Source organism: Rhipicephalus microplus, chromosome 3 (assembly GCF_043290135.1).
Source record: "Rhipicephalus microplus isolate Deutch F79 chromosome 3, USDA_Rmic, whole genome shotgun sequence".
In the NCBI taxonomy this organism is placed as follows: domain Eukaryota; kingdom Metazoa; phylum Arthropoda; class Arachnida; order Ixodida; family Ixodidae; genus Rhipicephalus; species Rhipicephalus microplus.
In genome coordinates, this window is record NC_134702.1 from 288724330 (window position 1) to 288740586 (window position 16257).

Below are 16257 nucleotides of genomic sequence, written 5' to 3' on the forward strand. Positions count from 1 at the left end.
AGCCGCTTTACACGTCCGTCTACCTGTCCGTCTGTCTGCCAGTCTTTTTGTCTGTCCATTCGTGCGTCCGTCCGTGCGTCAAGCTAGGGAACACTCCGAGTACCGCCATCTCGCGCGTCGTTCCCCTGTGGCACATACCCGCTTTACGCGTCCGTTCCTGTCTGTCTGTCTGCCGGTCTGTCTGTTCTTCCATGCGCCCATCCGTGCGTCCATCTAGAAACACTCAAAGTACCGCCATCTTGCATACCCTGTGGCACATAGCCGCTTTACACGTCTGTCTACCTGTCCGTCTGTCTGCCAGTCTGTCTGTCTGTTCGTCCATGCATCTGTCCTTGCGTCCATCTGGAGAACACTCAAAGTACCGCCCTCTCGCATACCCTGTGGCACATAGCCGCTTCACACGCCCGTCTACCTGTCCGTCTGTCTAAGAGTCTGTCTGTCTGTCCGTCCATGCGTCCGTCCGTGCGTCCATCTAGAGAACACTCAAATTACCGCCATCTTGCATACCCTGTGGCACATAGCTGCTTTACACGTCAGTCTACCTGTCCGTCTGTCTGCCAGTCTGTCTGCCTGTCCGTTCGTGCGTCCGTGCTTGCGTCCATCTGGAGAACACTCAAAGTCCCGCCATCTCGCATACCCTGTGGCACATAGCCGCTTCACACGCCCGTCTACCTGTCCGTCTGTCTAAGAGTCTGTCTGTCTGTTCGTCCGCGCGTCCGTTCGCGCGTCCATCTAGAGAACACTCAAAGTACCACCATCTTGCATACCCTGTGGCACATAGCCGCTTTACACGTCTGTCTACCTGTCCAGTCTCCCAGTCTGTCTGTCTGTCCATTCGTTCCTTCCGTTCGTGCGTCAATCTGGAGAACACTTAAAGTACCGCCATCTCGCATACCCTGTGGCACATAGCCACTTTACACGTCCGTCTATCTGTCAATCTGTCTGCCAGTCTGTCGGTCTGTCCGTCCGTGCGTCCGTCCGTGCGTCCATCTAGAGAACACTAAACTACTGCCATCTCGCATACCTTGTGGCACATAGCCGCTGTACACGTCCGTCTACCTGTCCATCTGTCTGCCAGTCTGTCTGGCTGTCCGTCCATGCGTCCATTCGTGCGTCAATCTAGAGAACACTCCGAGTACCGCCATCTCGTGCGTCGTGTACCCTGTGGCACATACCCGCTTAACGCATCCCACTACCTGTCCGTCTGTCTGCCAGTCTGTCTGTTCTTCCATGCGTCCATCCATGCGTCCATCTGGAAAACACTCAAAGTACCGCCATCTCGATTACCCTGTGGCACACAGCCGCTTTACACGTCCGTCTACCTGTCCGTCTGTCTGCCAGTCTTTTTGTCTGTCCATTCGTGCGTCCGTCCGTGTGTCAATTTAGGGAACACTCCGAGTACCGCCATCTCGCGCGTCGTATACCCTGTGGCACATACGCGCTTTCCGCGTCCGTCTACCTGTCCGTCTGTCTGCCAGTCTGTCTGTTCTTCCATGCGCCCATCCGTGCATCCATCTAGAGAACACTCATAGTACCTCCATCTCGCATACCCTGAGGCACATGGCCACTTTACACGTCCGTCTATCTGTCGATCTGTCTGCCAGTCTGTCGCTCTGTCCGTCCGTGCGTCCGTCCGTGCGTCCATCTAGAGAACATTCAAAGTACTGCCATCTCGCATACGTTGTGGCGCATAGCCGCTTTACACGTCTGTCTACCTGTCCGTCTGTCTGCCAGTCTGTCTGTCTGTCCGTCCATGCATCCGTTCGTGCGTAAATCTAGAGAACACTCTGAGTACCGCCATCTCGCGCGTCGTATACCCTGTGGCACATACCCGCTTTACGCGTCCGTCTACCTGTCCGTCTGTCTGCCAGTCTGTCTGTTCTTCCATGCGCCCATCCGTGCGTCCATCTAGAGAACACTCAAAGTACCACCATTTCGCATACCCTGTGGCACATAGCCACTTTACACGTCCGTCTACCTGTCAATCTGTCTGCCAGACTGTCGGTCTGTCCTTCCGTGTGTCCGTCCGTGCGTCCATCTAGAGGACACTCAAAGTACTGCCATCTCGCATAACTAGTGGCACATAGCCGCTTTACACGACTGTCTACCTGTCCGTCTGTCTGCCAGAATGTCTGTCTGTTCGTCCATGTATCCGTCCGTGCGTTCATCTGGAGAACACTCAAAGTACTGCCATCTCGCATACCTTGTGGCACATAGCCGCTTTACACGTGTGTCTACCTGTCCGTCTGTCTGCCAGTCTGTCTGTCTGTCCGTCCATGCATCCGTTCGTGCGTAAATCTAGAGAACACTCTGAGTACCGCCATCTCGCATACCCTGTGGCACATAGTTGCTTCACACGTCCGTCTATCTGTCCGTCTGTCTGCCAGTCTGTCTGTCTGTCCGTCCGTGCATCCGTCCGTGCGTCCATCTAGAGAACACTCAAATCACCGCCATCTTGCTTACCCTGTGGCACATAGCCGCTTTAAACGTCAGTGTACCTGTCCGTCTGTCTGCTAGTCTGTCTGTCTGTCCGTTCGTGTGTCCGTCCGTGCGTCCGACAATAGAACACTCAAAGTATGCCATCTCGCATACCCTGTGGCACATAGCCGCTTTACACGTCTGTCTACCTGTCCGTCTGTCTGCCAGTCTGTCTGTCTGTCCATCCGTGCGTCCGTCCGTGCGTCCATCAAGAGAACACTCAAAATACCACCATCTCGCATACCCTGGGGCACATAGCCGCTTCACACGCCCGTCTACCTGTCCGTCTGTCTAAGAGTCTGTCTGTCGGTTCGTCCATGCGTCCGTCCGTGCGTCCATCTAGAAAACACTCAAAGTACACCATCTTGCAAACCCCTTGGCACATAGCCGCTTTACACGTCTGTCTACCTGTCCAGTCTCCCAGTCTGTCTGTCTGTCCATTCGTTGCTTCCGTTCGTGCGTCAATCTGGAGAACACTTAAAGTACCGCCATCTCGCATACCCTGTGGCACATAGCCACTTTACGCGTCCGTCTACCTGTCCATCTGTCTGCTAGTCTGTCTGGCTGTCCATCCATGCGTCCATTCGTTTGTCAATCTAGAGAACACTCCGAGTACCGCCATCTCGTGCGTCGTGTACCCTGTGGCACATACCCGCTTAACGCATCCCACTACCTGTCCGTCTGTCTGCCAGTCTGTCTGTTCTTCCATGCGTCCATCCATGCGTCCATCTAGAGAACACTCAAAGTACCGCCATCTCGCATACTTGTGGCACATAGCCGCTTTACACGTCCGTCTACCTGTCCGTCTGTCTGCTAGTCTGTCTAACTCTCCGTCCATGCGTCCGTCCGTGCGTCACTCTTGAGAACACTCAAAGTACCGCCATTTCGCATACCCTGTGGCACATAGCCACTTTACACGCCCGTCTTCCCGTACGTCTGTCTGCCAGTCTGTCTGTCTGTCCGTTCATGCATCCGTTCGTGCGTAAATCTAGAGAACACTCTGAGTACCGCCATCTCGCGCTTCGCATACCCTGTGGCACATAGCCGCTTTACACGTCCATCTATTTGTCCGTCTGTCTGCTAGTCTGTCTAACTCTCCATCCATGCGTCCGTCCGTGCATCCATCTAGAGAACACTACATATACCGCCATCTCGATTACCCTGTGGCACATAGCCGCTTTACACGTCCGTCTACATGTGCGTCTGTCTGCCAGTCTTTTTGTCTGTCCATTCGTGCGTCCGTCCGTGCGTCAAGCTAGGGAACACTCCGAGTACCGCCATCTCGCGCGTCGTTCCCCTGTGGCACATACCCGCTTTACGCGTCCGTTCCTGTCTGTCTGTCTGCCGGTCTGTCTGTTCTTCCATGCGCCCATCCGTGCGTCCATCTAGAAACACTCAAAGTACCGCCATCTTGCATACCCTGTGGCACATAGCCGCTTTACACGTCTGTCTACCTGTCCGTCTGTCTGCCAGTCTGTCTGTCTGTTCGTCCATGCATCTGTCCTTGCGTCCATCTAGAGAACACTCAAAGTACCGCCATTTCGCATACCCTGTGGCACATAGCCGCTTTACACGCCCGTCTTCCCGTCCGTCTGTTTGCCAGTCTGTCTGTCGGTCCGTCCATGCATCCGTTCGTGCGTAAATCTAGAGAACACTCTGAGTACCGCCATCTCGCGCTTCGCATACCCTGTGGCACATGGCCGCTTTACACGTCCATCTACCTGTCCCTCTGTCTGCTAGTCTGTCTAACTCTCCGTCCATGCGTCCGTTCGTGCGTCCATCAAGAGAACACTACAAATACCGCCATCTCGATTACCCTGTGGCACATAGCCGCTTTACACGTCCGCCTACCTGTCCGTCTGTCTGCCAGTCTTTTTGTCTGTCCATTCGTGCGTCCGTCCATGTGTCAATCTAGGGAACACTCCGAGTACCGCCATCTCGCGCGTCGTATACCCTGTGGCACATATGCGCTTTACGCGTCCGTCTACATGTCCGTCTGTCTGCCAGTCTGTCTGTTCTTCCATAGGCCCATCCGTGCGTCCATCTAGAGAACACTCAAAGTACCACCATCTCGCATACCCTGTGGCACATAGCCACTTTACACGTCCGTCTATCTGTCAATCTGTCTGCCAGTCTGTCGGTCTGTCCGTCCGTGCGTCCGTCCGTGCGTCCATCTAGAGAACACTCAAAGTACTGCCATCTCGCATACCTTGTGGCACATAGCCACTGTACACGTCTGTCTACCTGTCCGTCTGTCTGCCTGTCTGTCTGTCTGTTCGTCAATGCATCCGTCCGTGAGTTCATCTGGAGAACACTCAAAGTACCGCCATCTCGCATACCCTGTGGACATAGTTGCTTCACACGTCCCTCTATCTGTCCGTCTGTCTGCCAGTCTGTCTGTCTGTGCATCCGTGCGTCCGTCCGTGCGTCCATCTAGAGAACACTCAAATTACCGCCATCTTGCATACCCTGTGGCACATAGCTGCTTTACACGTAAGTCTACCTGTCCGTCTGTTTGCCAGTCTGTCTGTCTGTCCGTTCGTGCGTCCGTGCTTGCGTCCATCTGGAGAACACTCAAAGTACTGCCATCTCGCATACCCTGTGGCACATAGCCGCTTTACACGTCTGTCTACCTGTCCGTCTGTCTGCCAGAATGTCTGTCTGTTCGTCCATGTATCCGTCCGTGCGTTCATCTGGAGAACACTCAAAGTACTGCCATCTCGCATACCTTGTGGCACATAGCCGCTTTACACGTGTGTCTACCTGTCCGTCTGTCTGCCAGTCTGTCTGTCTGTCCGTCCATGCATCCGTTCGTGCGTAAATCTAGAGAACACTCTGAGTACCGCCATCTCGCATACCCTGTGGCACATAGTTGCTTCACACGTCCGTCTATCTGTCCGTCTGTCTGCCAGTCTGTCTGTCTGTCCGTCCGTGCATCCGTCCGTGCGTCCATCTAGAGAACACTCAAATTACCGCCATCTTGCTTACCCTGTGGCACATAGCCGCTTTAAACGTCAGTGTACCTGTCCGTCTGTCTGCTAGTCTGTCTGTCTGTCCGTTCGTGTGTCCGTCCGTGCGTCCGACAATAGAACACTCAAAGTACCGCCATTTCGCATACCCTGTGGCACATAGCCGCTTTACACGCCCGTCTTCCCGTCCGTCTGTTTGCCAGTCTGTCTGTCTGTCCGTCCATGCATCCGTTCGTGCGTAAATCTAGAGAACACTCTGAGTACCGCCATCTCGCGCTTCGCATACCCTGTGGCACATGGCCGCTTTACACGTCCATCTACCTGTCCTTCTGTCTGCTAGTCTGTCTAACTCTCCGTCCATGCGTCCGTTCGTGCGTCCATCTAGAGAACACTACAAATACCGCCATCTCGATTACCCTGTGGCACATAGCCGCTTTACACGTCCGTCTACCTGTCCGTCTGTCTGCCAGTCTTTTTGTCTGTCCATTCGTGCGTCCGTCCGTGTGTCAATCTAGGGAACACTCCGAGTACCGCCATCTCGCGCGTCGTATACCCTGTGGCACATATGCGCTTTACGCGTCCGTCTACATGTCCGTCTGTCTGCCAGTCTGTCTGCTCTTCCATAGGCCCATCCGTGCGTCCATCTAGAGAACACTCAAAGTACCACCATCTCGCATACCCTGTGGCACATAGCCACTTTACACGTCCGTCTATCTGTCAATCTGTCTGCAAGTCTGTCGGTCTGTCCGTCCGTGCGTCCGTCCGTGCGTCCATCTAGAGAACACTCAAAGTACTGCCATCTCGCATACCTTGTGGCACATAGCCGCTGTACACGTCTGTCTACCTGTCCGTCTGTCTGCCAGTCTGTCTATCTGTCCGTCCATGCATCCGTTCGTGCGTAAATCTAGAGAACACTCTGAGTACCGCCATCTCGCGCGTCGTATACCCTGTGGCACATACCCGCTTTACGCGTCCGTCTACCTGTTCGTCTGTCTGCCAGTCTGTCTGTTCTTCCATGCGCCCATCCGTGCGTCCATCTAGAGAACACTCAAAGTACCACCATTTCGCATACCCTGTGGCACATAGCCACTTTACACGTCCGTCTACCTGTCAATCTGTCTGCCAGACTGTCGGTCTGTCCTTCCGTGTGTCCGTCCGTGCGTCCATCTAGAGGACACTCAAAGTACTGCCATCTCGCATAACTTGTGGCACATAGCCGCTTTACACGTCTGTCTACCTGTCCGTCTGTCTGCCAGTCTGTCTGTCTGTCCGTCCATGCATCCGTTCGTGCGTAAATCCAGAGAACACTCTGAGTACCGCCATCTCGCATACCCTGTGGCACATAGTTGCTTCACACGTCCGTCTATCTGTACGTCTGTCTGCCAGTCTGTCTGTCTGTCCGTCCGTGCATCCGTCCGTGCGTCCATCTAGAGAACACTCAAATTACCGCCATCTTGCTTACCCTGTGGCACATAGCCGCTTTAAACGTCAGTGTACCTGTCCGTCTGTCTGCTAGTCTGTCTGTCTGTCCGTTCGTGTGTCCGTCCGTGCGTCCGACAATAGAACACTCAAAGTATGCCATCTCGCATACCCTGTGGCACATAGCCGCTTTATACGTCTGTCTACCTGTCTGTCTGTCTGCCAGTCTGTCTGTCTGTCCATCCGTGCGTCCGTCCGTGCGTCCATCTAGAGAACACTCAAAATACCACCATCTCGCATACCCTGGGGCACATAGCCGCTTCACACGCCCGTCTACCTGTCCGTCTGTCTAAGAGTCTGTCTGTCGGTTCGTCCATGCGTCCGTCCGTGCGTCCATCTAGAACACACTCAAAGTACCGCCATCTTGCATACCCTGTGGCACATAGCCGCTTTACACGTCTGTCTACCTGTCCGTCTGTCTGCCAGTCTGTCTGTCTGTTCGTCCATGCATCTGTCCTTGCGTCCATCTGGAGAACACTACAAATACCACCATCTCGCATACCCGGTGGCACATAGCCACTTTACACGTCCGTCTACCTGTCCGTCTGTCTGCCAGTCTGTCTGTTCTTCCATGCGCCCATCCGTGCGTCCATCTAGAGAACACTCATAGTACCTCCATCTCGCATACCCTGTGGCACATAGCCACTTTACACGTCCGTCTATCTGTCGATCTGTCTGCCAGTCTGTCGGTCTGTCCGTCCGTGCGTCCGTCCGTGCGTCCATCTAGAGAACATTCAAAGTACTGCCATCTCGCATACCTTGTGGCACATAGCCGCTTTACACGTCTGTCTACCTGTCCGTCTGTCTGGCAGTCTGTCTGTCTGTACGTCCATGCATCCGTTCGTGCGTAAATCTAGAGAACACTCTGAGTACCGCCATCTCGCGCGTCGTATACCCTGTGGCACATAGCCGCTTGACACGTCTGTCTACCTGTCCGTCTGTCTGCCAGTCTGCCTGTCTGTTCGTCCATGCATCTGTCCTTGCGTCCATCTGGAGAACACTACAAATACCACCATCTCGCATACCCGGTGGCACATAGCCACTTTACACGTCCGTCTACTTGTCCGTCTGTCTGCCAGTCTGTCTGTACTTCCATGCGCCCATCCGTGAGTCCATCTAGAGAACACTCATAGTACCTCCATCTCGCATACCCTGTGGCACATAGCCACTTTACACGTCCGTCTATCTGTCGATCTGTCTGCCAGTCTGTCCGTCTGTCCGTCCGTGCGTCCGTCCGTGCGTCCATCTAGAGAACATTCAAAGTACTGCCATCTCGCATACCTTGTGGCACATAGCCGCTTTACACGTCTGTCTACCTGTCCGTCTGTCTGCCAGTCTGTCTGTCTGTCCGTCCATGCATCCGTTCGTGCGTAAATCTAGAGAACACTCTGAGTACCGCCATCTCGCGCGTCGTATACCCTGTGGCACATACCCGCTTTACGAGTCCGTCTACCTGTCCGTCTGTCTGCCAGTCTGTCTGTTCTTCCATGCGCCCATCCGTGCGTCCATCTAGAGAACACTCAAAGTACCACCATTTCGCATACCCTGTGGCACATAGCCACTTTACACGTCCGTCTACCTGTCAATCTGTCTGCCAGACTGTCGGTCTGTCCTTCCGTGTGTCCGTCCGTGCGTCCATCTAGAGGACACTCAAAGTACTGCCATCTCGCATAACTTGTGGCACATAGCCGCTTTACACGTCTGTCTACCTGTCCGTCTGTCTGCCAGAATGTCTGTCTGTTCGTCCATGTATCCGTCGGTGCGTTCATCTGGAGAACACTCAAAGTACTGCCATCTCGCATACCCTGTGGCACATAGTTGCTTCACACGTCCGTCTATCTGTCCGTCTGTCTGCCAGTCTGTCTGTCTGTCCGTCCGTGCATCCGTCCGTGCGTCCATCTAGAGAACACTCAAATTACCGCCATCTTGCTTACCCTGTGGCACATAGCCGCTTTAAACGTCAGTGTACCTGTCCGTCTGTCTGCTAGTCTGTCTGTCTGTCCGTTCGTGTGTCCGTCCGTGCGTCCGACAATAGAACACTCAAAGTACCGCCATTTCGCATACCCTGTGGCACATAGCCGCTTTACACGCCCGTCTTCCCGTCCGTCTGTTTGCCAGTCTGTCTGTCTGTCCGTCCATGCATCCGTTCGTGCGTAAATCTAGAGAACACTCTGAGTACCGCCATCTCGCGCTTCGCATACCCTGTGGCACATGGCCGCTTTACACGTCCATCTACCTGTCCCTCTGTCTGCTAGTCTGTCTAACTCTCCGTCCATGCGTCCGTTCGTGCGTCCATCTAGAGAACACTACAAATACCGCCATCTCGATTACCCTGTGGCACATAGCCGCTTTACACGTCCGTCTACCTGTCCGTCTGTCTGCCAGTCTTTTTGTCTGTCCATTCGTGCGTCCGTCCGTGTGTCAATCTAGGGAACACTCCGAGTACCGCCATCTCGCGCGTCGTATACCCTGTGGCACATATGCGCTTTACGCGTCCGTCTACATGTCCGTCTGTCTGCCAGTCTGTCTGTTCTTCCATAGGCCCATCGGTGCGTCCATCTAGAGAACACTCAAAGTACCACCATCTCACATACCCTGTGGCACATAGCCACTTTACACGTCCGTCTATCTGTCAATTTGTCTGCCAGTCTGTCGGTCTGTCCGTCCGTGCGTCCGTCCGTGCGTCCATCTGGAGAACACTCAAAGTACCGCCATCTCGCATACCCTGTGGCACATAGCCGCTTCACACGCCCGTCTACCTGTCCGTCTGTCTAAGAGTCTGTCTGTCTGTTGGTCCGTGCGTCCGTTCGCGCGTCCATCTAGAGAACACTCAAAGTACCACCATCTTGCATACCCTGTGGCACATAGCCGCTTTACACGTCTGTCTACCTGTCAATCTGTCTGCAAGTCTGTCGGTCTGTCCGTCCGTGCGTCCGTCCGTGCGTCCATCTAGAGAACACTCAAAGTACCGCCATCTCGCATACCCTGTGGCACATAGCCACTTTACGCGTCCGTCTACCTGTCCATCTGTCTGCCAGTCTGTCTGGCTGTCCGTCCATGCGTCCATTCGTGCGTCAATCTAGAGAACACTCCGAGTACCGCCATCTCATGCGTCGTGTACCCTTCTGGCACATACCCGCTTAACGCATCCCACTACCTGTCCGTCTGTCTGCCAGTCTGTCTGTTCTTCCATTCGTCCATCCATGCGTCCATCTAGAGAACACTCAAAGTACCGCCATCTCGGATACTTGTGGCACATAGCCGCTTTACACGTCCGTCTACCTGTCCGTCTGTCTGCTAGTCTGTCTAACTCTCCGTCCATGCGTCCGTCCGTGCGTCACTCTAGAGAACACTCAAAGTACCGCCATTTCGCATACCCTGTGGCACATAGCCACTTTACACGCCCGTCTTCCCGTCCGCCTGTCTGCCAGTCTGTCTGTCTCTCCGTTCATGCATCCGTTCGTGCGTAAATCTAGAGAACACTCTGAGTACCGCCATCTCGCGCTTCGCATACCCTGTGGCACATAGCCGCTTTACACGTCCATCTACCTGTCCGTCTGTCTGCTAGTCTGTCTAACTCTCCGTCCATGCGTCCGTCCGTGCATCCATCTAGAGAACACTACAAATACCGCCATCTCGATTACCCTGTGGCACATAGCCGCTTTACACGTCCGTCTACCTGTCCGTCTGTCTGCCAGTCTTTTTGTCTGTCCATTCGTGCGTCCATCCGTGTGTCAATCTAGGGAACACTCCGAGTACCGCCATCTCGCGCGTCGTATACCCTGTGGCACATACCCGCTTTACGCGTCCGTCTACCTGTTCGTCTGTCTGCCAGTCTGTCTGTTCTTCCATGCGCCCATCCGTGCGTCCATCTAGAGAACACTCAAAGTACCGCCATTTCGCATACCCTGTGGCACATAGCCACTTTACACGCCCGTCTTCCCGTCCGTCTGTCTGCCAGTCTGTCTGTCTGTCCGTTCATGCATCCGTTCGTGCGTAAATCTAGAGAACACTCTGAGTACCGCCATCTCGCGCTTCGCATACCCTGTGGCACATAGCCACTTTAAACGTCCGTCTATCTGTCGATCTGTCTGCCAGTCTGTCGGTCTGTCCGTCCGTGCGTCCATCTAGAGAACATTCAAAGTACTGCCATCTCGCATACCTTGTGGCACATAGCCACTTTACACGTCTGTCTACCTGTCCGTCTGTCTGCCAGTCTGTCTGTCTGTCCGTCCATGCATCCGTTCGTGCGTAAATCTAGAGAACACTCTGAGTACCGCCATCTCGCGCGTCGTATGCCCTGTGGCACATACCCGCTTTACGCGTCCGTCTACCTGTTCGTCTGTCTGCCAGTCTGTCTGTTCTTCCATGCGCCCATCCGTGCGTCCATCTAGAGAACACTCAAAGTACCACCATTTCGCATACCCTGTGGCACATAGCCACTTTACACGTCCGTCTACCTGTCAATCTGTCTGCCAGACTGTCGGTCTGTCCTTCCGTGTGTCCGTCCGTGCGTCCATCTAGAGGACACTCAAAGTACCGCCATCTCGCATACCCTGTGGCACATAGTTGCTTCACACGTCTGTCTATCTGTCCGTCTGTCTGCCAGTCTGTCTGTCTGTCCGTCCGTGCATCCGTCCGTGCGTCCATCTAGAGAACACTCAAATTACCGCCATCTTGCTTACCCTGTGGCACATAGCCGCTTTAAACGTCAGCGTACCTGTCCGTCTGTCTGCTAGTCTGTCTGTCTGTCCGTTCGTGTGTCCGTCCGTGCGTCCGACAATAGAACACTCAAAGTATGCCATCTCGCATACCCTGTGGCACATAGCCGCTTTATACGTCTGTCTACCTGTCCGTCTGTCTGCCAGTCTGTCTGTCTGTCCATCCGTGCGTCCGTCCGTGCGTCCATCTAGAGAACACTCAAAATACCACCATCTCGCATACCCTGGGGCACATAGCCGCTTCACACGCCCGTCTACCTGTCCGTCTGTCTAAGAGTCTGTCTGTCGGTTCGTCCATGCGTCCGTCCGTGCGTCCATCTAGAAAACAGTCAAAGTACCGCCATCTTGCATACCCTGTGGCACATAGCCGCTTTACACGTCTGTCTACCTGTCCGTCTGTCTGCCAGTCTGTCTGTCTGTTCGTCCATGCATCTGTCCTTGCGTCCATCTGGAGAACACTACAAATACCACCATCTCGCATACCCGGTGGCACATAGCCACTTTACACGTCCGTCTACCTGTCCGTCTGTCTGCCAGTCTTTCTGTCTGTCCGTTCGTGTGTCCGTCCGTGCGTCCGACAATAGAACACTCAAAGTATGCCATCTCGCATACCCTGTGGCACATAGCCGCTTTATACGTCTGTCTACCTGTCTGTCTGTCTGCCAGTCTGTCTGTCTGTCCATCCGTGCGTCCGTCCGTGCGTCCATCTAGAGAACACTCAAAATACCACCATCTCGCATACCCTGGGGCACATAGCCGCTTCACACGCCCGTCTACCTGTCCGTCTGTCTAAGAGTCTGTCTGTCGGTTCGTCCATGCGTCCGTCCGTGCGTCCATCTAGAACACACTCAAAGTACCGCCATCTTGCATACCCTGTGGCACATAGCCGCTTTACACGTCTGTCTACCTGTCCGTCTGTCTGCCAGTCTGTCTGTCTGTTCGTCCATGCATCTGTCCTTGCGTCCATCTGGAGAACACTACAAATACCACCATCTCGCATACCCGGTGGCACATAGCCACTTTACACGTCCGTCTACCTGTCCGTCTGTCTGCCAGTCTGTCTGTTCTTCCATGCGCCCATCCGTGCGTCCATCTAGAGAACACTCATAGTACCTCCATCTCGCATACCCTGTGGCACATAGCCACTTTACACGTCCGTCTATCTGTCGATCTGTCTGCCAGTCTGTCGGTCTGTCCGTCCGTGCGTCCGTCCGTGCGTCCATCTAGAGAACATTCAAAGTACTGCCATCTCGCATACCTTGTGGCACATAGCCGCTTTACACGTCTGTCTACCTGTCCGTCTGTCTGGCAGTCTGTCTGTCTGTACGTCCATGCATCCGTTCGTGCGTAAATCTAGAGAACACTCTGAGTACCGCCATCTCGCGCGTCGTATACCCTGTGGCACATAGCCGCTTGACACGTCTGTCTACCTGTCCGTCTGTCTGCCAGTCTGCCTGTCTGTTCGTCCATGCATCTGTCCTTGCGTCCATCTGGAGAACACTACAAATACCACCATCTCGCATACCCGGTGGCACATAGCCACTTTACACGTCCGTCTACTTGTCCGTCTGTCTGCCAGTCTGTCTGTACTTCCATGCGCCCATCCGTGAGTCCATCTAGAGAACACTCATAGTACCTCCATCTCGCATACCCTGTGGCACATAGCCACTTTACACGTCCGTCTATCTGTCGATCTGTCTGCCAGTCTGTCCGTCTGTCCGTCCGTGCGTCCGTCCGTGCGTCCATGTAGAGAACATTCAAAGTACTGCCATCTCGCATACCCTGTGGCACATAGCCGCTTTACACGTCTGTCTACCTGTCCGTCTGTCTGCCAGTCTGTCTGTCTGTCCGTCCATGCATCCGTTCGTGCGTAAATCTAGAGAACACTCTGAGTACCGCCATCTCGCGCGTCGTATACCCTGTGGCACATACCCGCTTTACGAGTCCGTCTACCTGTCCGTCTGTCTGCCAGTCTGTCTGTTCTTCCATGCGCCCATCCGTGCGTCCATCTAGAGAACACTCAAAGTACCACCATTTCGCATACCCTGTGGCACATAGCCACTTTACACGTCCGTCTACCTGTCAATCTGTCTGCCAGACTGTCGGTCTGTCCTTCCGTGTGTCCGTCCGTGCGTCCATCTAGAGGACACTCAAAGTACTGCCATCTCGCATAACTTGTGGCACATAGCCGCTTTACACGTCTGTCTACCTGTCCGTCTGTCTGCCAGAATGTCTGTCTGTTCGTCCATGTATCCGTCGGTGCGTTCATCTGGAGAACACTCAAAGTACTGCCATCTCGCATACCCTGTGGCACATAGTTGCTTCACACGTCCGTCTATCTGTCCGTCTGTCTGCCAGTCTGTCTGTCTGTCCGTCCGTGCATCCGTCCGTGCGTCCATCTAGAGAACACTCAAATTACCGCCATCTTGCTTACCCTGTGGCACATAGCCGCTTTAAACGTCAGTGTACCTGTCCGTCTGTCTGCTAGTCTGTCTGTCTGTCCGTTCGTGTGTCCGTCCGTGCGTCCGACAATAGAACACTCAAAGTACCGCCATTTCGCATACCCTGTGGCACATAGCCGCTTTACACGCCCGTCTTCCCGTCCGTCTGTTTGCCAGTCTGTCTGTCTGTCCGTCCATGCATCCGTTCGTGCGTAAATCTAGAGAACACTCTGAGTACCGCCATCTCGCGCTTCGCATACCCTGTGGCACATGGCCGCTTTACACGTCCATCTACCTGTCCCTCTGTCTGCTAGTCTGTCTAACTCTCCGTCCATGCGTCCGTTCGTGCGTCCATCTAGAGAACACTACAAATACCGCCATCTCGATTACCCTGTGGCACATAGCCGCTTTACACGTCCGTCTACCTGTCCGTCTGTCTGCCAGTCTTTTTGTCTGTCCATTCGTGCGTCCGTCCGTGTGTCAATCTAGGGAACACTCCGAGTACCGCCATCTCGCGCGTCGTATACCCTGTGGCACATATGCGCTTTACGCGTCCGTCTACATGTCCGTCTGTCTGCCAGTCTGTCTGTTCTTCCATAGGCCCATCGGTGCGTCCATCTAGAGAACACTCAAAGTACCACCATCTCACATACCCTGTGGCACATAGCCACTTTACACGTCCGTCTATCTGTCAATTTGTCTGCCAGTCTGTCGGTCTGTCCGTCCGTGCGTCCGTCCGTGCGTCCATCTGGAGAACACTCAAAGTACCGCCATCTCGCATACCCTGTGGCACATAGCCGCTTCACACGCCCGTCTACCTGTCCGTCTGTCTAAGAGTCTGTCTGTCTGTTGGTCCGTGCGTCCGTTCGCGCGTCCATCTAGAGAACACTCAAAGTACCACCATCTTGCATACCCTGTGGCACATAGCCGCTTTACACGTCTGTCTACCTGTCAATCTGTCTGCAAGTCTGTCGGTCTGTCCGTCCGTGCGTCCGTCCGTGCGTCCATCTAGAGAACACTCAAAGTACCGCCATCTCGCATACCCTGTGGCACATAGCCACTTTACGCGTCCGTCTACCTGTCCATCTGTCTGCCAGTCTGTCTGGCTGTCCGTCCATGCGTCCATTCGTGCGTCAATCTAGAGAACACTCCGAGTACCGCCATCTCATGCGTCGTGTACCCTTCTGGCACATACCCGCTTAACGCATCCCACTACCTGTCCGTCTGTCTGCCAGTCTGTCTGTTCTTCCATTCGTCCATCCATGCGTCCATCTAGAGAACACTCAAAGTACCGCCATCTCGGATACTTGTGGCACATAGCCGCTTTACACGTCCGTCTACCTGTCCGTCTGTCTGCTAGTCTGTCTAACTCTCCGTCCATGCGTCCGTCCGTGCGTCACTCTAGAGAACACTCAAAGTACCGCCATTTCGCATACCCTGTGGCACATAGCCACTTTACACGCCCGTCTTCCCGTCCGCCTGTCTGCCAGTCTGTCTGTCTCTCCGTTCATGCATCCGTTCGTGCGTAAATCTAGAGAACACTCTGAGTACCGCCATCTCGCGCTTCGCATACCCTGTGGCACATAGCCGCTTTACACGTCCATCTACCTGTCCGTCTGTCTGCTAGTCTGTCTAACTCTCCGTCCATGCGTCCGTCCGTGCATCCATCTAGAGAACACTACAAATACCGCCATCTCGATTACCCTGTGGCACATAGCCGCTTTACACGTCCGTCTACCTGTCCGTCTGTCTGCCAGTCTTTTTGTCTGTCCATTCGTGCGTCCATCCGTGTGTCAATCTAGGGAACACTCCGAGTACCGCCATCTCGCGCGTCGTATACCCTGTGGCACATACCCGCTTTACGCGTCCGTCTACCTGTTCGTCTGTCTGCCAGTCTGTCTGTTCTTCCATGCGCCCATCCGTGCGTCCATCTAGAGAACACTCAAAGTACCGCCATTTCGCATACCCTGTGGCACATAGCCACTTTACACGCCCGTCTTCCCGTCCGTCTGTCTGCCAGTCTGTCTGTCTGTCCGTTCATGCATCCGTTCGTGCGTAAATCTAGAGAACACTCTGAGTACCGCCATCTCGCGCTTCGCATACCCTGTGGCACATAGCCACTTTAAACGTCCGTCTATCTGTCGATCTGTCTGCCAGTCTGTCGGTCTG